Here is a 305-nt window from a genome sequence, read left to right as displayed (position 1 = left end):
ATATATACATATACATATACACACACTCCATGTATATATAAAGAGTCCTGGTGTGGCATTGCAAGATAATGCACTGGATCACAAGGTTGGTGTGAACTGCAAGGTCGGCAGTTCAACCTCACTAGCCACTCCTTGGACACGCGATACAGGGTTGCTATAAGTCAGAATCGACACAATGGTACTTAACAACAACAGCAGCAGTAATTCAAAAGTTGGTAAACTTCTAAATTTTTTTTTTTTTTAATGAAGCAGGCAGTTTCACACCAGTTTTTGTAGATTATATTTTCCTAGAAATTATTCAAATA

Source organism: Chrysochloris asiatica, unplaced genomic scaffold, assembly GCF_000296735.1.
Source record: "Chrysochloris asiatica unplaced genomic scaffold, ChrAsi1.0 scaffold00016, whole genome shotgun sequence".
NCBI classification, from domain to species: Eukaryota; Metazoa; Chordata; class Mammalia; order Afrosoricida; family Chrysochloridae; genus Chrysochloris; species Chrysochloris asiatica.
Note: the sequence above shows the minus strand (reverse complement) of the source record.